At 39.1% G+C, this 23,830-nt stretch overlaps 1 protein-coding gene across 1 annotated transcript in view; it reads right to left on the reverse strand.

Moving 5' to 3' along the window:
• The window catches only part of LOC112560361 (enterin neuropeptides-like), a 62,239-nt gene extending 42,359 nt beyond the window's left edge, over positions 1-19,880 (reverse strand). The window contains exons 1-2 of the mRNA XM_025232183.1: positions 19,770-19,880; positions 19,448-19,570 (exon numbers count right to left, since the gene is read on the reverse strand). The gene's annotated coding sequence lies outside the window, so the exon portion shown is untranslated. The remainder of the gene's footprint in view (positions 1-19,447; positions 19,571-19,769) is intronic.
• Positions 19,881-23,830: the final 3,950 nt, after the last annotated feature.

Here is a 23,830-nt window from a genome sequence, read left to right on the forward strand (position 1 = left end):
CCCTAGAGCAAAAGGATTTTTTTTCATTCTCTGCTTCCCACTACATTCCGCCACCTCCAACCATTTCGATTACGCATCTAACAGCAACAACGACTATCCATCACCCGGGGCCCAGGGGCAAAGCATATTACACGTTGGTAATCGTGTATCAATGCTGTCTGTGGTCCTGAAGTTGTCTGAAACATTGGAAACTTCTGACATATAAAATGTCGCGCATGTCACTCTGTTTATTCTTCAGTCACGGGTCCCTCGAGAACAGACGGGAGCGGATTTTTAATTCACGGATTTTTATAAAGAATTCCTGCTCTAGTTGTGATGTGTCAACCTAATTATGAAAGCACATGAAAGAAAATAGAGTTGGCAATGAAAGATAATAATTCTGGTACCAATTGTAGAAGCTACAAATATTCTGAAATGATTTATTTCATTATATTCTTATTCCCCTCCCCCGATGGAAATTGAGCTGAGTACACCTATGAGAATAAATATATAGATGTCTTTGTTTATCTTTTTCCTGATGGTAATAACAATTCTTCTTTTAAAGAGAATTGATTGATATAAAAAGTAATCACTTTAATTTAAATCTTAATTGTAAGCGTTATAATATTGTGAAATTACGTCTATAAGCTTTACCATAAGTTTGGCGTTTTTCAGTTATCCACCCGTTATTCAATGCACAACCAAAGCAAACTGCAGAAATGTCAGCATCTATAAAATCCCAGAACGAATAAGTTCACAACTTCCCCTCTACACACACCAATTTATGACATATGTTCAACACCTCTACAGTTTGGTCAAGTTAGGGACTGAAGTTTGAATTGCTTTCCTACGTCACACGTCCTAACGGCTAATCCAAGCCCTTGTCATGTCGAGCCGCTTTTTGACGCAAAGTCAGCCTCCCTTTCCCCCATCTTGGAAACACACGATAGATCATTATCAATTATGTGGTTTAATAAAAATATTTCAGCCTGCCAAAACTGATAACAGTGATAAAACCCCAACAAGTGCATTATCAGGCCTAATGCAATGGTTGCGCACAGGAGAACTATTCCCAGACATGCACGCGTCTGTGCAAAGGCGCGTGCTTTGGAGGAGTGGAAGAGAAAGTTGGAGGCGGAATGGCCAAGAGGACGGCGTGGGCATGAGTATGGCGCAAGTCGCGATTTCCTGCCTCCTCAGCTTCGAGAGTTCGCGAGAAAGAACGTTGAACAAAAAAAGAAAGCTGGTCAAGTGGAAAACATCGGATTAGAGGCTGAAATTCATTCATCCTGACAGACCATCTGGCGTGACAAGTTCACATCGACAGACCCTTTCACCTGTAGGCGGCAAACAGCGCGTGCCGAGGTGTGGAAGGTTGCGAGAGGGTTGGGGAGGGACACGAGACGTTCTCGGTGACCTGCAAGCAGCACGTGCAGGACAAGAGCGGGAGGGAAGTGGGTTTGGAATAAAGGAAGGGGGGTAAACAGATGACTTAGCGCCAAGACCGGGAGCGAAGAGTGGCGACATGCCTTCGCCTGCAGACGTGAAGACAATCCTCCCACCATCGAAACGAAGTGATGGATCACAATCAATTTGGTTTAAGGTGAAATATTGCGGACTGCCCAGCTCGATGGCTGTGGCAAGACCAACAACCGCGCTATCAGCTGTACCGCCAGAGCCGTACACACAAAACATGGAAAATACTGGCATGGAACGGTGGCAAGCCAGGCAAACACTAACTTTGGGTGTCTCAAGTCCTCATTAAGCTACGATAGGTTTTTCAAAAGAGTTTGTGAAGAATGATCATTTTAGTATACATATATAGATTTTAATTAATTGAATTGTCTACGTTCTCTACATTTTTGTGTTCTCTACTGTAACATCCATAACATGCTCACAAACGCATCAGATATTCTTGAAATCTCCTTCCTCCACCCCCTTCCAGAAAAAAATTAATACTTTATTGTTCTAAAAGGGGGTTATCTGAATTATCCCCAAAAACAATATAATAAATTGTTCAAAACAAAGTACTGTAAACTGCTCAACAAGTTTAATTTGTTGCGTTCGAGATTTGTCTAAAGTACTCTAAACTTTTCAAATAAATTCTCTCAATTCATCTAGAAGCTTCGTGGGCAGCGTTCTGGAGACTTCTGTCCACAATCATTAGGTCGGGCCTGTTGCCAGTCTCTTACGTGCGCCCATCAAGACCGGCCGTACTGCCAGACACCCAGTGTCTAATAACATTTATACATAACCTCTCATATTTCACCTCTAGTGTCAACAATCACGAAAGATAATTCTATTCAGTCTCCTTTCTGCAGTCTGATGGTGTGTTTGGGGCACATGGCACATAAAAGGTCTTTTCATGTAGAAAATGGACATTTATGAAATGGAATTAAAAAAAACGATCTGTTTTTTGGTTTTTTTTTCTTGCTCGTTTATATATATATATGACTGAATGTGTGTAGATAGGTGAGTTTGTTTGAATCACATATATTATTCCATGCGTGTATGTGTGTGCATTCACGATGAAGAGACTGTGTATGTCCGATCTTGTGGTCTCTTTTTATAATTATTAAACTGTAATTAAAGTTCTCTTTCTCTTGAAACTCCATACCCATGCCTCTATTATACCGAGGACACTGCTTGTGACCATGTTTCAGCAGAGCAAGGCATTTTGGGGAAAAAGTGACAAAAGCTAAAAATCAAATGCAGAATTAAAAATGTATTACACTTTTGCTTGGTTTTTGTGTCGTAAAGAAGATTACATGGGCAGGAGATGAGCAACAAGGCTAGGAGCTAATTCTCTTTTACAGGCAAAATAACCGCTGACAGGAAATATTGGGAGCCAGCGGACATACTTCCACGGGTTGCATTTTGCATGGCATTATGCACCACAGAACATTAATGTGCATGTGCTAAAGAATATATTGTCGTAAAATGCAACTAATGTTTACCGATATTGTAGCACAGGAAAGACACCCTAAATAGGTATAAATTACCATCTATCTACATGTTAAGTAAACATATGTATATAGATGAATACACATATACTGAAAAAAAAACCACAGAAATAATCTAGATATTGAGGTTGGAAGGCAGTCAGGCAAACAAGCAGACAGACACACGCATACAAATACACTAAAGAGAACGACTACTTTTATTTGTTCATAGTTCATTTTGAACTTTGAACTTTTTCCCCGCATCGCTATTAGTTATTCTGTATCAGTGCATGTCTTCTGCTAATAAAACGTTTCTGTCCGCCATATTGCAATGCCATTAACCTTTTACCCTGTTGGCTGCACATCTTTTGGGCTTTTGGCCTCCATGTGAACTGTACGCTGCTTAAAAATTGAAGTTTAAAACTGTCTTTAACAGTCGTTATTTGTTCTCATCGTTTTGTGATCGTAATAAAAGCACAACTCGCGTCAGCCATATTGGTTACTAGAGGTTACACTGCTTTTATGGAACTTTTCAAAATAGTAACAAAATATAACAGTATGTATATGATACTACACATGCATAGATCTACTTATGACCTACATGAAATAATTAACAAGAGTTTTTAAAATACCTTCGCAAAGTTCATGTATTTGACAATTTTTCTTTATTCCGGTGAATAAACAAATACTACCTAAATAAACTCTTTTGTACAATAAACACCTGTACATTTTATTCAGTACTTACATAACCAAAACGTATAGACACTGTAAAGAAGAAGACAAGATTGTTGTGATGCAAAACATAACTACCGGGAAGGTCAAAGGTCAAATTTCGTCTCTACATCAGCAAAAGTTCCCGGAAAAAGAAATCCAACCTAAAATATCAGATTATTAACGACTCTCTAATATCCAAGAAACTGCTTATTCACTGTAGCTCGACTTTAAAGGGAAGTCGTAATAATGATGTTGCTAGTAAAAGTCTGAGAAGAACCTTGCCAGCGAAAGGTTATTAAGTATGAAAGAATGTTAAAAGAAATGGCAAAACATTGATCAGGAAAGCTCATTAGGACTTGGACATTTTCTGAAAGTCTTGTTTGCTCAGTCTTCTATGAACTTAATCTTTTTCTTTTGGAAAATATAAGCGTGCGTTCATTCACATGCTGATTTCATTGCTGTCATTTTAGCTCTTTGTATGTATGGCAGAGAGGCTCATTGCAATATGAGTAATTTTAAATCAATTTTTTTTTCAGTACAACTCAAATTCCGAGGATTCTGTTACCCACAGTAACAATGTAGCAAACAAACAAACAAACAAAAAAAGCATAGGACAAACATTTTCAGAGAGCAAGAGTAAAATGAAGGGATTAAGCCAAAACAAGGTAGAAGAAACTTGGAAAAGCTTTTGGTGAAGGATTGAATAAGAAGCAGAAAGCACCAAACAACAGCTGGACAAAAAAAATTCTCCGCGAAGGGATGTAATCTAAGAATTTATATTTTTCTGGAAAGTTTTAACAGAGCAAAGAATGGTCCAGCACGCTTAAGAAGCAATCAATAGGTGTCAGAACTACACCAGATAAGGTCAAATATTTTCTGCAACATCCTCTGATTTCTCTGGAAACCGCAAGTTAATACACTTAAAACAACAGGTGCCATGGACATCGACAGCTATTCCCAAAAGATGTGGACAGTTTGAGTATTGGCATCCTCCCATGTCTGGTCCACAAATAGTTAAGAACATCAGTTCGTAAGGCAAAATCGTTGTCATGGTAACATCTCGTTATTGCTTACGTGGAAGGTCTCTCATTGATTGCATTTTTTGCATACAAAAGAGCTACTATATGTACAGCATCATTTTTATATGTAAGTCAAATCCCCTGGAAGACAATCGCAATAAATAAGAATAATTTATATTATCATTTTCTTTACAGACTAATGGCAAGGATAGGTTCTATGAACATGTCGATAATTTTCAGCCACGGTTCATGATTAACTCGGGTCAGCTATTAATTTATATATGACCAGTCTTGATGAAGAGAGAAAAAGAAGGTAATGAGTTCATTTTTCTGTATTTGTAACAAATGGAAAAGATACCAACAGCAATACGTTCGATGCATTGGTATCAAGCATTGGAAGAAAATACCAACGGCAGTAAGTTTGACGAAGTGACAGCTAAAGCATCTCAGAATCACAAATCAGTCGAAATGCTCTTAAAAACCACAGTATGGTAACTCATTGGATATCACTGATGTGTCTAGACAACTGTCCCACACACTCTGCATCTCTTGTGTATCTCACCTGTTTCTGGCATCTCCCACTAATGACGAGATTTGAACTGGAGGGCAGAGTCACTGGACTTGCACAAAAGACCTCAGTATAGAATAAAGACCTTTAAGTTAAATTGCTTCCTTAACTTAATGGCCGTCATGTGGAAAAAAAAAATGAAGGGGAAATTTTTAGCTCCCTTTAATCATCTTACTTTTAAGCTTCTGCAACTATTGACTACTCATAAGCAAGAAATCTTTCTAGAACGTACTCCAATAAGCTTAAGCTGCTTGTAATGTCCAAGCTCAGAGTTCTTTGGCAAGTATTAACTTCTAGATGTATCAATAGAGCTTGCTTTGCTCGGCCTTTAAACAAACTCGTTCAAGTACAAACTTAATACCTCTGACGTTTCTAACAGAAATCAATACATTTTATGTGCTTGTTGTATCTGACACAAGCAAAAGGAGAAGGAGAGGTCTACGTTTCTTAATTAATGCATTATTGATCACTGCTTTGACTCCTTGATGGATGGATAGAGGAAGAGATAAACAAGACAAGGATAATGATGATGAAATGTTATAATAACTATATTATATTAATAAGACAGCAGTTAAAAAAGAGGACTGTCGTCAAGGTTGGGCTGAGTCAGTTGTTGTTGTGATGATGATGATGATGATGATGATGATGATGATGATGATGATGATGATGATGATGATGATGATGATAAAAACCTTGTATGTTAGAAAAGGTATTGCAAAAATGCCTTTCATGAAAGAGAGTTAAAACATTCCTTATTTCATGCAATGTATTGAACCAAAAATCAAACAGTTTCTTATGAAAGCCTTTTTTGGGTGTTGTTCTCTGCATTTCCAGCGAAACTCTCTACCAGGAAAAGCGAACCTCACAATATTTCTCATCCTCTCTAGGGGGTTAAGGAAACAGTGGAAATGGAAAATACCATTGCGACCCGCTGTGTCAAATAATGTCAAGTTAACTTGCGCCCGCAGGTCCCGTGGGTCGGCTTATGAATTCTGAAAAGCCTTTGATGTGAGCATGCAGACCAATTACTGCAGTTGACTTATACCCTACCCGTGGACTCTGGCCACAACATAGAATGACGTGGATCATACAGTCTGCTTTCCTCAACACATAAGCCTGCTAGTGGCCGTTGTTGACAGACGGATTGCGATTGCGCGCACCCCGGGGAAATATTGAAGGAGAGATCGTAACTTCTTTGGCCTCGGCGAGTTGTTCTGGACACCTTTTTTATTTTTTTTTCTCTCCACCAGCTGGCCAGGCCCTCTGGTTCTCAGTCCATCGCTAGGTACAGTTGTATGCTTCCTCGGGAGCCAAGGCTTTTGTTTAAAATTCGCTGTTTATAAAGCATGAAGAGTTGTGTCATTAGCAAATAGCTCGCAGAGAGGATGCAGTGGATATGCTTGGAGGCGGATTGTCGATAGACAGCCAAGTGGAAGGAGCCGGGTGTCAAAGGCCTTGGGGAATGCCCCTGCTTGTGGGCGTAAACGCATGCGTGCAAGCACGGGGGAGATGGAAGAGGTGGAGGAGTGGGTATAAACAAGAGAGATGCTCATGTATCGTATGACAAGCATCTAGCTACACCAGGACATGTCGTTTGATATTACTGTATCATTCCTTTCTCAAAGACTACTTGATCTCTGTTTGTGAATGTTCGTGCGTGCGTGTAATATCAGCAGTAATGTGAAGACCCAGATATTAATGACATCATTATTATGTCCTCTTGCGATTTCCTAATAAACTTTTCTCTTGCTTTAGCAAGTTAAGAATTTTACCAAGAAGACGTTCGTTTTTTTAAACAAAGCAAACCGTCTGATCCTCAAAGATTTCATTACTGTCGAGAAGTTTCCCAAACAATGTCTCGACATCGAGAGGGTAGAGAAAATCTTTGCCTGCTTATCGACATTTAGCTAATTCTCGATGAAGCCAATTTTTTGTCGCAGCCAAAATATTCTTTGAACATGCGTCGAATCAAACTGTCTGAGTAAGGCTTTAAAAAGACATCTTTAATATGGAAGTTTGACACAAGTCATTGAGCTGCTCAGAATCCACAGACTCATTCCAGTTCTTAAGACAATGTTTGCAATAAGAGAAGTTTCCACTTCTCAAAAGAAATATCTACAAGTCATAATACAAACTGTGTATATTCAGAGAACTGCTTTAAGATAAAAAAAATTGTTTATGCAGGACCAAAAATCGAAGACAGGGGAAATACTTTTCTTCACCATCTGCGGGCAAGACCAGCAACTACATTTTCACCACTCAATATTCACCACCATGTAGCCATACCCTTACCCTTTGACGTCCAAGTTAATTCGATGTTGTCCTCTGCCGCAAAAATCGCCATTTCTTTTAATCTATTACACTGATTCCATCTTCCCACTTCTCTTACCCCATCTTTTATACCCAAATTTCAAAAGCTTTATGTTCCATCTGGGAACAGGATACGATTTCTTTCTTGAAAAGGCGAACTGCTTGGAGAACCTGAAGATAACGCAGAGAGTTTCCCAGCGCTTCGTCTGAACTTGCAGAAATAGAAAAGGCGTTTGGCCAGGGCCGCGTGTGTAGGGAGCTAAGGTTTGCTCCAGGGAGACACTTCTGTCAAGATTTCATACATTTTCACCACGCTCTGTGCAGATTTATCACAGCAGCCAATAATGAGACATACTTTTTCCTCCCTTCTCGCCCCTCCGCGGGCATAGGATGGTGGAGGACCAAGTCATCCACGGCAAAAGGCTGAGGTAGTGTATCCTTGAGGGAAGACGTGGATGTTTTCTTAACCTCGGTATCAAACCTCAGGGCTTTATTAACGCGAAAATGTTTGCTTTTATTTGTATTCTAACCCATTATGTGCCTTTCAAAAGTTTTTCTGCTAAAGGCTATTTTATATTTATTTCGGATAACATTTAACCTCCGTAACATGTAACACTTTCCTCTTTTTCTGTAAAATAGCAGAATTATCTATAATTTGACGACGTATGGCTTCATCTGCTGCCCTTTTCAACTTCCGTCTCGCAAGACAAATGCAAAGCATCAGTATGCACTTGTAATCGACAAGTTGCTGGACGAAACCAAGAGCTGTCATCGCGAACTTATTAACAATCACGCTTCATACAACATTGTTCGTTACACGAGGACTGCATAATGTGGAAATAAAAAGCCCACTAGGGATCTCAACAGCCAAACGCCATTATCTACATTACACAGATTCCAGTATTAGTTTGCCGGGAAACTTTGTGGTAAGTTGCAAGAGAAGAAGAAAGAAAAACACTTGGGAAGCTGGCAGTAAAGTGAGCGAGAAACTAGAGTGGGGCGATAGTACCCTTTGATCCGCTAGCTCGCCCACGAAGGGGCCGGGTGGACACTCGCTGGTAATGGGGTTAGTGGCTGGGAGGCGAGGGCTGCGAGGACCTACGTGACAGTGGCTGGGGCCGAGCCTCCAGGATACAATTTAAATCATTGCCCAGCCTCCTCGCGGCTTTAGCCAACACTGCAGCAAGAGATGCTGGATCAGCAGACTTTGGTCGGCATTTTTTTAGCATCACGAAGACTAGACCGTACTTCTGAAAAAAAGTAGAAGATAGTTTACAGGCGACTGGACCATAAAAGCAGATTTCCTGCTTTAACCGATTGATTGTTTGACTGTTACTTTGACAACTCTTGGCTTCGACCATCAACCTGTGAATAATGAATTGCGCGCGTGCGTGCGTGTGTTTGCGATGGCGTGCATGCGTGATTAAATCCCCAAAGACATGAAGGCGAACCGTGGATGATTTAACAGATAGGTATTTCAGCGACAGAGTGTTTGACAACACGGTATTTATCCATCAATCAAGCATGCCTGTATGTAAACGATGACCTTACAACATTTTTACCATGCCATCCATAAATTCCTCTCCAGAACATACTGAATATACGAGCGAGCCGAACCACAACCTCTTGAGATTGGCTGTACAGATTATTTGAATTAGCGGTCGGTCCGGTGAGACGTCACTTGGCCCCAGAAGAACATTCTAGTCCTTCAGTAATGACCAAGACGCCTTCTGTTTTGTAATCTCCCTTCCGTCCAGTTCAAGCCCCCGACGACCGCGTAGGTGAAAGTGTATAACGGGAGTCATAATGCAAAGGTCAACGATTGCACGTGTGTCCATAGTCTGACGAGCAAATGTCATGTGTCAAAGCAAAAGGAAATGTCATTCGAACTTTCCACATCACTGCGCACGTGTGATGCAAATGACAGGGTCATGAAAAGGTACTGCATTACGAAACCGTATGTATTAATTCTCATTCACTAACCTAAAAAAAGTACAGAAAAGGGAGAAGACTAAAAGATAAAATCATATCATACATAATAATGTATTTTGTGGAAGAGGTAAAATGCAGTAAGGCTTAGAGAAAATATGTATGACAAGGTAAATGATTATACAGACAGAATGTAGGAGGAGCTGTAGGACAATGCAGAAAAAACTGATAAAAACACTAGAACCTATATAGACTATCTGAATATTCCAGCTAAATAAGTTTAGAGTGCAGATAAAATTTGCCTTGACAGTATAATGTTTCACTTACATCCTATGTTTCTAGCTGGTTTATAAGAAAGACCCAAAGTAAATCGTCAGGCAGCAAAAAACTTTCAGTTGTATGGTATACGGACATATCTAGTGATGATCTAATGATGATTTTACAAAGCTTGCGATTTGAGTAACATTTATCCAGGCACACGTTTAAAATTATTTGATTTAAGAATTAACGGATAATCAAACGTTCCTTTTCTATGGGCAGATGGAAGAAAATTGCTAACAATATAAAAAAAATCATATATATATATACACAGTTTTTCATCCACTGCTGCTAACAGTCTTAGGGTCACTAACCTTAGAGAATCACACTCCCACACGATTGTGATCTGTTCCTTTAACATCAGAAAGTGTTCTATGTACTAAGTCTGAAACTTATATTATAGTCTCCCTCATACCTGGACTTTTTGTGCGAACACTTTAAAAAATGGGGAGTGGGGTGCACAGGAATGTATCATGGTGAAACCTTCCGACTTCCTGTTTCTCGGTAACTATTTCGCACTTAGTCTTTCGCTGAGCTTCCAGGAGGCCTTTATTCAGTTTCTGCATCAATCATCATTTTCCTTTTACGAACCTCCATCGGCATTGTCTGGCAGTGATTACGCCTTGGCAGTAGCAGCCATTTGCAAGCATTAGTCGACTGGTGCCTCCACAGGCGAAGATGAATCCAGTCCTCAGTCACAACACGCGATCATCGTCAAAAACCTCTTTTAATAAACCCAGCATTGCATGTTTAGTTCTTTGTTACCTGATGCCAGTCTACCTGATACATTTCCCCCTCTTGTCTAGAGTAGTCAGGGCTAAACACCCCTTGTCACTGGTTTGCTTGGCGACGGTCTCGAAGGTCAAATAAAAATTATACTAAAATATAATTAGTGAGAATAAAAATAAGGATAAATTCTAAACAGATGTCTTACTTTCGCAGTCCGATATCGCCGCAAATAACTGACGATGACAATGATCAACTTTATTTGTCCCAGTGGACAAGTTGAACATGGGAAGATGGCCTAGTTACAAAGTAAAAGTTGCAAGGTGACAGACAGAATCGTTTTTTATGTAAATAAATCCCAGTTGACAGCAATACAACAGCAAAAGATGCTGAAGACCACCAAAAATAAAGGAAATTATTTTCTAGTTCAGTCACTGTTGTCTTTACATCTACTTTTTTGTTGAAAATAGAGCTTCAAGGAAAGTTGTATGATTAGGTCTAACAATCGCTTTTACAAATATTTTGATTTATATCTGATTACTGTCTTTTTCCCAGCATGTCGTTTGCCTCAAGTTTACGTACTTTCAATATTTACTTACTGTCAAAGTTTACTTTTATAGGAAGGGTTGCCATTAGTCACCAAAATTAGCTGAACGTTCAGGTCGAATTCTTTAAGTTCTTTATTTTCTTAAAAAAATGCTCGATCTTTAAAACTGGAAAGCGAATTCGCGGAAAGTCCAGAGTAAAACGGAGACATAGTTTTGTTTCTTCACAAGTTTCCTTTGTGCCGGTGTTATTGGCTCAAAAGTCTCCCCCCTACTACCCCTGCTTTAGAAATCCACCTGTATACTGCGCATGCGTCATATTTAAACATAATTTCATCGAGCGTGGTTTTATTTGAGGTAAGACACTTTTATCAAAGTCTGTCTCTAAATATTCTCATTGCTGTACATCACGAATACAGTTTCTCTGAACACCAAGTGTGCTTTTAATATGAAGCATGCGCCGTTCTGCAACTAAAGAACCTTCTGATTTGCAATAAACAGTCAAAAAAAAAAAACCCCATAAAACAAAGCTTTTAGAACATTCCATAATATCAGAACTGATGTTGTTAACATTATATTTAAATAATATGCCGCATGCGCATTATAGAGGCGGATTTTTGAGGCAGGGGAATTGTGAGGACATGACACCGGTTGTGTAACGATTGGCGTGTGCCTGTCTGATGTACTCGGCTTACAACTACAAAGAAAATAATATGGTGAGTTTCGCTGGAAGATCACTTGTGTTGACAGATTCCAGCGTCCATCGATTTTCTCCTAACCATCACCGGAAATTGGCCAGGTGTAAACACCAAGGTGCTCACTTCAGGCCGCTCTGCCGTCAAGAGTTGTGATGCGCCTTGGCCATGATGTTAACTTAAGGAAGACAGGGAGTAGACCAGTGTCAAAGGAGAAACAGTAGAAAAAGACAAAATGACTTTTAGTAAATGGCTTTTAATACAGCCTGGTCATCTTGTCTTGGAGTCCTTTAATTAAGAGACAGCTTCCTTCAGCATCCTAATCTTTTGCTAGACACCGCTCTTGGAAAATTTGTCTAGAAACAGAGACAAATTTGGGATACTGTATTTCTACCCAAAGGATTGTGTAGATTATCCCAAGTAATATACCTCAAATGCCTCATCACTAATATCATTGTTTTCGCGGTTCTTTCAAGAAGCTTATTACAAGGCATTGTGGGGTCGCTAAGAAATGATTTTTTTCGTGGTATCAAGATTGCATCGATTCATGACAGCTAGATTTTGGGCAAGTTTTCGACGAAAATGGGATTGCGAAATTATTTTTTCTACTTATTTTGAAATTTTCTCTAATCCAATTATCGGCCTTTCGTGTCTCTCATCACGCACCATCGCCTAATAGACAGTCTGATGATCCAAGTCTTTGGGACAGATCATGGTTCTCTTACCAGAGGATGGAATTCCGCGAAGACTTCAGCTCGCATTGAACAGATCGCGGAGTCGACGGTGTTAGCTATTTTGATAAATAAGACTCAAAGCATCCTTGATGTCTAATACTCAAGTAAATTGAAAATGCACGTGCTCAATTTCAGAATGAGGCTTACTGTGAATTACATGGAAATCTAGGTACTACAATGATGTCGGCCAAGCCAAGATCGACATTAAAAAATAAAAATATTGAATACTTTTGTTTAGCTTGGGTAGGTGCCTCATCTGGTCAATATAGAAAATCGTTACTGTCAGGGAGTTCGTTAATCAGCTCACATACACAAAATATAATTTAAAAAAATTTATAAATATACGTTCCTCAAGCACATGCGTTAAATATACGTAGACACCTCAACAAGCTGATTGCTCCCTGAAAATTTAAGAATGTTTTTTTTTTATCTTTGAGGATTCAGCAACACGAGCTTTGACAACAAGAACTGAAGTCAACCAGAGAACATTTTAATGAAGTTCCGAAAATTCGCACTAAAAATGTGGCAAAGACATGTTATGCTTGGTCTGCTCGCTTCTCTTCCTTCGATTGGCGTTGACATCAAACAATTCACTGAAGTGGCATCATGGGTACAGTTCGTTGCCTGCGGAAGCGGGGTACATTTCTTTCTCTTGTGACGAGCTTGCCTTCTTCTCCAGAGAATGGTACAATGCATCAAGGAAAATGAGGAAACGCTTTCAAAGTTTGTAGCTTTTATTATGCGAAGAAATATTTCGGTATTTGAGAAACGCGAAGGGTATTTGCGGGTGTGTTCCTCTGTGGGCTCATTCGTGACTACTTGCATATTTGAAGATTTTCGCAGAAATCGCAGGGGAACAGACGCCTATGAATGTGGTAAGTGGGTACCGGCTTAATGGTATCAACGGGAGGTTGAGGCTTTAACGGCTGTGAGAAGAAAAGAGAGAAGCTGCAATAAATGATAGACCAAAAGTCATGAAGAGAGACAGAAAAAGTGGCAAGATAGAAAGACTAAAAAAGGACATCCTGAGAGGTAAGTAATAAAGCAGGCAGACTATAGTAAAAGTCTTGATGTCTTGGACAAGTGAGAGAATTTGAGAATACAGGGAAGAGGAAGAGTAGAGAGAGAGAGAGAGAGAAGGAGTGAAGTGATGAATAAAAACATAATCAATTAGCACGACATACCATTGGCTATCAGATTACATGTTCCTGCAACTCTGGAGATTAAAGGAAGTAGGCGGTGACCAATTTTTTAAACCTGGGATTTAGTTATTATTAGTCGTTTCATTGCTGCGCAATGAGGATGTAAAATAAGACGCTCTTGACAATCCTCGTGATTCCTCCATGTAATCGATATTTAAACGCATGTGTCTTTAAGAAGATGCCAGCTAAAAGGTGAAAAAAGATATCAGTCCATTACCATACTGACATCTGTGATGTAAAACTTCGCGTAAAATGTCTAAAAACATGAAAGGCACGTCCGGAACCGTAAGGAGTTACATGCCCATATAACTAGGGTTACATGCCCTGGAGAGCAATCGAACCCCATATTTCTCCTGAATGGTGAAGACTTTTTATTTTATGTTGGGTAAAGGAGGTTATTGTGACTAGACATGAAATGAATTTCATTGTATGACGCTCCTACCTTCCCTCTCTCCCGCTCTGTAAGTATCTAATCAAGCTAAAACCAACAAGGTTTGCTACATTAGTGGAGAAGGATGCAGAGCGTAGCTAAAACGAAATGTGTTGGTTAATAATGCACGGGGAGGGGCTGGATTGTGCCCTGGGACCACGCGGACTTGTTAGGGGAATACTTTAAAAGCCCACTTGAGACAAATATATATTAAGCTTAGAGTTACTGGCGATGGTTCCGGGAACAAAGCGCCGTAACTATACTGTTAGCAAAGATTGTTATTGATAGTATTAACAAATAATATTATTTCAAAAAGCACGGATGAACTGACATATATTCTAACTTGTTTACTGAAGAGCACAGTGAGACCAGGAAAGAGAGAGAAAGAGAGATGTTAATGTCATTGCCCAGCTAGAGAACATTCATGAAGTCTGGATTTCTTCAAGAAAAAATTGTGATTATGAAAAGCTTCGAACTCCTCGGTGCAACAGACTTTTACACAAATTGCTGTAATTATTAGCTTATAATAAGCAATGTCCACTATTTTGAAGAAAAAAAAGCTTTGAACTCAGGTTTGCTTTTTAGACCACGTTTTTGCTCTACCATCCACTAGCAGACCACACCCAGTCTTCTTTATCCATCCCCTGGCTGTTATTTTTTTCATGGAGGAATAAGCACTCTAGCAATAAAATGTGCAATAAATAATTAGAAACAGCAGATGTTGTTATCGTACAACAGCTAGCAGCAGTGTAAGTCTTCCTTGTTACAATATAGAACAAAAATAAATTAAACGATTTTTTTGAAATGTCAAAGCAAGTTGAATCCCAGATTTTTTTTCTGCTGGCTGTGACATGCCATGGCCAGAGAAACCTTTGACGTATGGACCAAGACCAAGCAAAGAAATAATTGCAATGGCGGTGGGGAAACACAGAAGAAACACGCAGAGAAGCACAGAATGATACACAGTTTGTAATTCATTATTGACCGCTGTTGTCTGGTTTTCATTTCATTGCCCTAACATCACGCTTTCCGTCTTCTCGGTTGTGTGTGACAAGAGGGACTGTGGGAATTGGACGAGGGCAGGACGTACTGCAACTGGACACAACCTTTACTCTCTCACGTACTGTGTATTTGAGTGTTGAAATCGGAGGCTTGTTTTGAAAAGTATGGTAATTCGAGGTACATGTTTTTCCAGCTTGTTAACGATTGGAATTCAGAAGTTTCCTTGATAAATTATCAGAAACTGGGAATTCTGTCAACTAAATGAATTCGAAACAACCTTAGGGATTCGTGAATTTGTACTCCAGTGCTGAATAGAAACCATTGTGAAGTAGAGGCATTTAAAGCAAATATTTAATGTTAATCTTAACTTGAAATTAGTAATTTAGCACTAAAACCAAGAATAAGCTATTTATCTGTTTATTTAACTTAATCAATTTGTTAGTCTCCCTTTCAATGTATTAGACCACAGTTGTAAGAATTCAGAGGTAATTCTCATTAAATTAATTATCGGAAGCTAAATAATATCACAAGAAACCAATTACAGATGTTATACAGAAGAAACGTTGGAAAACAAGATCGTAAATTTCACATTATATGTTCCTCTTATCTACAAAACGTGACTTACTAATGGAACAATTATATTTTCGCATTACAGAGACAGCGATCAGGCACATGGCAATAAAAATAAAACAGCAGGATGAATTAAAAGAAACAAACCCCTATCATCTGGACAATGGTTCTCTGAAACTGAGACTATAACCATAAAATACTAAGGAAAGAAAGCAAAGAAACAGATAATTTTATATCTTTATAAAAAAAGAAAGACGAAGAACAAAATGTGGATGTAGAAGAGGTGATAAAAGAAAGAGAAAATATTAGGAAGGCAGTATATGCAAGTCAAATATTAATATCATTTATTGAAGTTTATTAACACAGCTTGAATAAACAAATTGTAATATTTGCTGTTTTCTGAGACCTATCCTTAATGCTTACGTGTCTGGAGCTTTCAGTCTGAGGGCAAAGACCTCGGGGAAAAAAAAGAGATAAATGGACAGATCCTTACTTCTCTTCAAAGACGTTTATCAGTTTGTTACACTGACAGATGTTTGATCCTTATTTACTGAAAAAGTAATCGCCTCTTCTCCACCTTTTTTTTCAGCTGCTTGAAACCACGTGATCAGGGTACTCAACATCATATAATGAATGAAAGCAAAGGCCTTTTATCGGTGATTTTCTGAGATGAAAGTACAGTATAGGATGCTTACTTTCAAGACGGCGTTCACTATATCAAACGATTTGTTTCCTGGTGTGTATTGTCCTCTTCAACGTTCTTTCCGTGGGATCAATAAAAGTAAATCAGCCGCCACCTACAGTACATTCATTGCGTAGACGGGAGTAGGCTCCCCTGCCGCTACACTAGAGGAACCCTGACGGCGGGAGGAAGGTCATTAGCCTCATCTGTGAGGACAGCAGCTGCGCATTAACGACTGCAGCGTAAACAGAGATTAAGTGCTAATCAAGAGAAAATACGGAATTTATCTGCCCAATCATCTGCCCGTTTATCTGCACCTTACATCGGGGCAAGGACACTCTTTCATTGCTTTACGACGAGAAAGATTTCAAAGACAATAGTAAGCTAAGATGAGCTTTGAGACAATGGATTGTTATTGGTATCTCCCGTATATCTCTCTTTCTTTGATTTGATTTGGTTTTTTTTTTCTTTCATTTCTTTCTTTGTTTGTTTCATTGTTTTTTTTTCTTTGTTTCTTTCTTTGTTTTGCTTTTTTTCTTTTTTGTTTGTTTGTTTCCTTTCTTTTATTTCTTTCTTTTTTTTTTTTGGTTTCTGGCTGTTTTTTCTTTTCTCTTTTTTCTCTTCTTTCTTTCTTAATATTCAGACTTTTACTATAATATGTTAGTCGATGTTCCTTTGTGCACAAATATCGGTTTGATTTTCGAAATTCCAGAGCATCACACAAGGGCGGAAAATGTCCTGGCCTTTTATTCCTTACTAATCCTACAGCTGTTTGTTGCGTTATAGTATTGTAAGATATTCAAGAATCGGTCGCAGCGTGAAACTGGATCGGCAGTTCGTGAGTTGATTTGGATATTGAGGATATTGCGTGCCACCCCGCGCCAATTTAAATGCTCGTTTACCCGTAAATCAACATCCGACAGCGCTGTAGATGGAGGCCAAGAAACCACTAAACGCACAGGACATGAAATCACTAACGTGACATGCGCGGGACCACGTGACGTCAGTGGTAAGCGATGAGTGTTAGTAACTGCTCGGTGATTCGGCCATTTTGCTTCCTGCAGGAAAAAATATTAGTTGCTTTTTTTGTTTTGTTTGAACCCTGTCGGAACCATTGTTGCCATTTGCCTCCTAGACGTTAACCTCACATTTCGAAAGGGATGTTAGTAAATTCACGCCTACAGCAGCACCAGCACAACGAAAATAATAATACTTAAATAATGAAAACAATATTAACACAATGGTAGCGCAATGCGATGCTAAAATATTGTGCGGAAAAACGGTTTTAGTTGAGAGCTCCATTTTGTATCTGTGGTGAGCTTATAATAACTCTTTTAATGTGTGTGTGTGTGTGTAATTACTGTCACTACGACAAACATTTCTTGCTATTACTGATAAGGCTTTTTGCAATGTCTCAGTAGTAGCCAGCCTCATACTAACTGTTTATTGCCATCAACTGTTACCTTGGTAGTGTGAAGGAACATGAACTTGAAGCGGCAGTTTTCATTTCTGTCCCCAGAATTCCCTGTCTTTCATACACGTCCATTCCCTGTCTTTCATACACGGCCATTCCCTGTCTCTCATACACCTCCATCCCCTGACTGTCATATATGTCCATTCCTTGGCTATCATACATGCCAATTTGAACCACATGAAGCAACTCAGACACTAAACCCTTATCTATCGACATTTATCCAACTAACTAATTCTAGAAATAAGATGTGAAATAGTAAGAAGAAGAAAGTAAATCGTAAATTACACGCCATGTTGCATCTGCAGCGAGACAGGTAATCGCGTGGTCACGACAATTATTTTATAACTGTATCGCCTACTTCCTTTTTACCTGGATGTCAAGGCCCCACTGAGGACCCTTTCCCCTCTGCTGGTATAATACCACAACCATCGTTTTTTTCTTTTAATGCTGTTAGCTTTTTTCCAGTTTTTGTTCAGTAAAGATTTTTCTCTTTCTTCTGCAGTCCGCAGAATCAAAGTCTACCGGACAAAATTGATTTCAGGGCATCGATATAAGTTCTCGTCTTGGACAATATTACATTCATCTGAACAGCAGATTACAGAATTGAAAATGGACAGAAAGCTAATAAAATTTTGGGTGGTAAAGGAAGGCAGAAGAAGAGTTTTTTGTTAATCAATTTTACATACCTTGACGGTCTTTAAAAACTTTAGTCTTAAAAATAGAAACCTAATTTATGGAACAAAGCAGCAGACATTATTTCAACATATGTTCCGAATGTAATCGTAATTATTTCTGAGGTTCCCAGAATTATAAGACTTTTGAATTATATAGATAAGGCGTCTATTTTTCACAAAAATCGTTCATAAAAATGATAGCAACAACAACAATAACAATAATTCAATAAGTATATTTCTCCTGTGAAGACGAGATCAATGAAACTTTAATATCCTTAGCGAATAAATTTTTTTTTTTGGTTTTTTGCATTTTTTGGGATCAGTTAGCTTTTTGCATTTTTAAAGAAATATATCGACAATCCGCTTGTGCATGGTATTAACATTTCTACTCAGATAAATGTAAAGTTAAAATGATTTTATAGGTTACTCGCTTCTTAAAATTGTAGAATAAATACATTCTTGTTTATAACACTTTGTTTCCAGTATAACTGTATATGGAAATCAGAGAATGCAATTAAAGTGTCCGAGATATTGCCTGTGACAACTACAAGGCACGTTTCCTAACACAAGATGCTCCAAAAAATGTGATCATTGAACCTCAGCCAGTCTCCATCATCTCTCACACAAAATGTCTCATTCTTTAGTGAACTGTTCACAACAAGCAAACAAACTTCTTATCAGCCAGGACTCGATTGTGGAAGTATCGAACTGTAAAGTTAAAACAAACTGCCTTGATGGACAAATTGTTTCAGCTGTGAAGTTTGTTCTCTGCCTGCCGAGATATTGTACCTCAGTGTGCAGCATAACACAGAAGAGAAAAAAAATGTAAGTTAACAAGATAAAACTTGTTTTATTGAAACTTGGTGTGTGTGTGTGTGTAGAACTGAAGAGAAAAAAGAAGAATGGTGTTTTAAGACAAATAGAAAGGACTTACCTTGGACTTGGAACTATCTTGAAGCGAGCTGACCGCTGGCCACAACTTCTAGGAGGCGAGGGCTGGCGTGCCTTTATACCAACAGGCGCTCGCCACTCGGGTGTCGCCGTCAGTCAGCCGGGGCTGCACACGAGATGGAGACAGAGTCAGGCGGCGGCTGTGTGCGCGACGCATCAGTGCCAGCCCGCGATGTGCGGGTAGAACAAAAACAAGAAAAAAAAAACACTTTCTATTCCAGACAATACAGAGAAGGACAGGTGGGGGAGGGGAAGGGGAGGGGGAGAGAGAGAGGGAGAGAAAGAAAGCTGGGTGGGTACGGTACCCGTTTCAGGCTATGTTGTGGCCTGGGTGTTTGCGCCAAGCTGCCTACTCTGCCTGCGAGAGTCAAAGTGAGAGGAAAAGCAGAAACCGCCCACCTTATACTCGGTTGACCACCGCTCACTCACCGCAAGAGGGCGGGCATGTCTTTGGTCTGCGCTGACGTCTGTGGCGAGAAGAGAAGAGTGAGAGAGAATGGGAGAGGCATACACAAAGAGAAAAAAAGGCATATACGAACATAGAAAATGAGAGAGAGTGGGAGAAATACACACACATACACAAAGAGATAGTAAGGGGGGGGGGAGAGAAAGAGAAAGAAATCAGTAAGGCAGACTAAAAAAAAAAATCAGTAGCACATTGAAAGGCCACATACATGATCTGAACTATGTACACGAAGACCTAAACCAGAAACACTTAGAGATCTGGGCATACAAAAAGACAGATGAACAGATCTTGAAAAAGACGAAAGTAGAAGGAGGAGGAAAGGGGATGAGTGGCCTTCTGCTGGCAGCATTTATTTTAAGGTTAGTTGGGCCCGGAGGTACCACATCCGCCACCTACATCCCTGAGTGTTAATTCGTGTACTCGTGTACTAGCAGGCAGGTCCACCCCAATTTCCGAAATCATTTAGTAGCTCTCGGCAAGATATTCTTTCTAAGTTTAGATCGGTCCTTAATCTCGTTTCTCTCTCTGTTCCCGTACACCCTTTTTCCTTCCTTCCTTCCTTCATTCATTCATTCATTCACTCATTTATCCATCTTTCGTTATTTAACTTGGTTATTCTATTTAGATAAATTTTATTTTGATTATTTGGTTTTCCTTCTTTCTCTCTATCTTTCTTTCTCTGTGGTTCTTTCTTGATTGTCTGTCACATTCTTTTTTTCTCCCACTGTTGTTTTTGTAATTTATCCTATTTGAATAAATTCAGGCAAATTTAATTTTATTTTGATTATTTGAATTTCCTTCTTTGTCTGTCTTGTTCTTTTTCCATCGTTTCTTCTGTCATGTTCCTCTTCTTATCTCTCTCTCTCTCTCTCTCGCTTATATGTCTGTCTCTATTATTTCACTTATTCTGTAGCTCACGCTGTACATTGGGGCAGAGCAAAGAACAGTTGCACACAAGGAGCAATAGACGAGTACAAGAACACGGACGCATGAACAAAACACAGACAGGCTCCACACACACACTAATACTACTGAATGTTTTTCTGGTTCAGTTAGGGACTGATGATCAAATGATCAACAGTTGTGAAGGTTTGTAGTCTGACTATTCTAGAAACTGCCCAGCATTCAAAAACTAAGAACTGAAAATAAATTACCATTGAGTCTGTTGTGTCGAGATATTTCTTTAAAATGTTGAGTTCTAATTACATCAACATTTTTTTTTTATTTAAAGCTGTCAAGAATGCAAGGTTTCTGGGTACTGAAAAACAAAATTCTTCTAAGATATGGTTAACAAAATTACCAGCGTCCTTGAAACAGCATGTGTGATAAACAGGCTTAAAAATGTGAGGAAAACTGCTATCTATAGCTTTGACTGGAATTTGCTCTGGCAGGAGCGAGGGAAACAGTGCGGAGGAAACGGCGCTTGAGAGGGTAGGTGGCTGGAGGGACAGCTAGTCATCGCCTTGTGAAATCCATATATCGGATAAGATCGAAAGCCCCTTGAGAGCCTATAAATCAATACCCCAAAAATGTAGGAAATCACTAAAACCTTGCCCACCGACAATATTTGGAAGTAGAAAGAACTTCCAGTCACCGAGAACTCTTTGGTTTGTCTAATGAAACTTTGCACAGCTAGAAAACTTTCAGTGTTTTTGATGAGTAAAAGAAATTAATAGTTAGAAAGTAATAAATCAACATTGAGACTGACGGGAGGTGGTAGCCGAGAGGTACAGAAAGAAGTCTGACGAGGGTCGTCACAGAGTGTGCAGTTCAATCTCGTTTAGATGAGCACAGACACGTGATGGATAATGAATTGAGTCTTTATTCAATAAACCTGAATTTAGGCCACTCATATCAGTGCCTAGTGTATAATTTGATTGGTTAGTGGCATAGTAATAAGCTGGAACATCACAATCAGATCAATGTATGCATCTGAATTCAAAACTTGATCATGTTTACTGAATGTTTTGTGGATAACAATTCTCAGATGTTGTCTTTGAAAGAAACGAGTTTTTAAATATCTGTTTTGTTTTTGTTGTGCCTGCGGTACGGCTTATAAGGAGAAACAAATGCCGGAAGCTGTTATTATTTTGCACCTAAATCATTAACCTCTTTGAAGAACTGTAAGAAATGCTTCTTTTTTGTTATTTTGAGCTGAAAACCCTTATTGCTTTAGGTCTTAGGGCGTTTTCAGATGATGCATAAAAAAGCAGAGAGAGAGAGAGAAAACAAAAAATCAAAGAGATAGCAAGCTCAGAGAAGAGCGCAGAAGGGAGATAAAATCTGAACAGGGGGAAAACAATGGATAAATAAAGATATGTGATAGTGACAGAAAAAATACATATATACTGTAGTCTCCCTTCCACTTAATGACACAAAAATAGTTTGTATGGTTTACTCTTCACTTTATTTACATTCAAAGAAATTTTTTAAAATAATAACCTGTCCTGTAAAAAAAAATATATTTTCAACAGCTATGTAATTTGCATTGGAAAAATTGGATTTTAGAATATTGTCTTCTGACTATGGAGCACAAGCATAATAAACTTACACACCCACTCCCCCACACGCAAATTCAAATTCCCACGTACTTCTAAATTCTTGTGTGTGTGCGTGTGTGTTTTGTCAGAATGTTTGTGTGTATGTTTGTGTGTGTGTGTGTTTTCACCTACACAAACATCCCTTCTTCCCCCCCCCTCTCTCTCTCTCTCTCAAACGATTCTGGCACAGAGGGGCGTGCACACGCATGCAGCCACGCACTCACAGAGGGGAAAGCTGACGTCAGACGTATTAATCATGTGCTATGAAAGACAGGCACAAACAGCGTTGAGTTCCCTCGACAGCATAAGAAAACTACACAGTGACCATCTCTAGAGAACATGCTTATTGATAACCCCCTGCATCATTATCAATCGCGCTACGTCACAACCTCGCTGTTGTCGTCGCCTACTCCACGCTACCCCCACACCCGCTCAGTCTTCGGTGCGTTTGCATTCTGAATTTGCAAGTAATCGGTTTTTGTCACTTTTCAGACTTCCGTGTAAAATAAATATCCATAAACACAAAAACCACATGTTTGTATGTACTCGTCAACTTTTTTTTTTTTTTTCATTCATGTCATTATGTCCCAACTGTTTTCTCTCTCTCTCTCTCTCTCTCTCTCTCTCTCTCTCTCTCTCTCTCTCTCTTCAAAGTGTTAAGTTTCTTTCATATCCAGAAATGTTTGGTTTCGTGCGGAGAAAAAAATTATTTATATCTATATCACGCCATTCACAATATTTTCAGACAGGTATTAAAATTTTGTATTTTTTTTTTCTTTTTTTAAAGTGAGATTTCCTGCCGATCTAGAAGAGGGTGGAGCTGGGACTATTCATTGTACCCTGTAACAGGTACTACTCTCAGAGAGAAACATTAGTGTCCAGGACGAGATCCCAATGCTCGAAACATGGTCCTCGTTGTTTCTATGACGAGAGTCTGACCGCTGCGCCATCGGAGAGTCCTTGCATCCCTCTCAGCCGGCGGAAGGAAGTAGTTCCGTGGAATCTGTATTGTTCTTATAATAAATTACAACGGACGTCAAGCACATGGGGTGTTAATTGTAGCAATCAAAGTTCGGCATCCTTTGACAATATCGTCGTTATAAAACAGCAGACATGCGAGGAATAAGTTGACTTAAATAGTCTGTTCCACAATTATTTACTGCGACGGTTGGATAATCTTGCTCGACATGATTCGACTGAATATGGTAATAATTCTGTTATAAGAACCCATTGAGCAGGCTCAAGTAATTTTAATGATCAGTAAAAAGTAAGATAGTGAGAATATTATCAATTAGCATGTTTTCTAGAGTATCTCGCAAATAATATTAATTATGGGCTTACTTGTGTTTATCTCTCCCAG

This window comes from Pomacea canaliculata, linkage group LG3 (genome assembly GCF_003073045.1).
Source record: "Pomacea canaliculata isolate SZHN2017 linkage group LG3, ASM307304v1, whole genome shotgun sequence".
Lineage (NCBI taxonomy): Eukaryota > Metazoa > Mollusca > Gastropoda > Architaenioglossa > Ampullariidae > Pomacea > Pomacea canaliculata.